This window comes from Etheostoma spectabile, chromosome 16 (genome assembly GCF_008692095.1).
Source record: "Etheostoma spectabile isolate EspeVRDwgs_2016 chromosome 16, UIUC_Espe_1.0, whole genome shotgun sequence".
NCBI classification, from domain to species: Eukaryota; Metazoa; Chordata; class Actinopteri; order Perciformes; family Percidae; genus Etheostoma; species Etheostoma spectabile.
In genome coordinates, this window is record NC_045748.1 from 182690 (window position 1) to 182939 (window position 250).

At 46.8% G+C, this 250-nt stretch overlaps 1 protein-coding gene across 1 annotated transcript in view; it reads right to left on the reverse strand.

The window, feature by feature from the left end:
* slc30a5 (solute carrier family 30 member 5) overlaps positions 1-250 on the reverse strand; it is a 14606-nt gene that overhangs the window by 1888 nt on the left and 12468 nt on the right. The window lies entirely within an intron of this gene.

The window sequence follows — 250 nt, forward strand, 5'->3', positions numbered from 1 at the left end:
ACAGCTAGCTAGACTATCTGTCCAATCAGAGTTTCCTGTTGCACAACTTTAACAACTTTTGGATGCACACACGTTCCACAAGTTCAGTGCACAAACGTGTGCACGACGTCAGAGCCAGTCGGGATCAAGTCAGACACAAATGTAACCGGCATGCAACGGGCGGTGATCGATTCTGCGCAGACATGGCTCATCTTGAACAAGCCTATTGTGTCCGGTGACGATTGTGATTGGTTTAAAGAAATGCCAATAA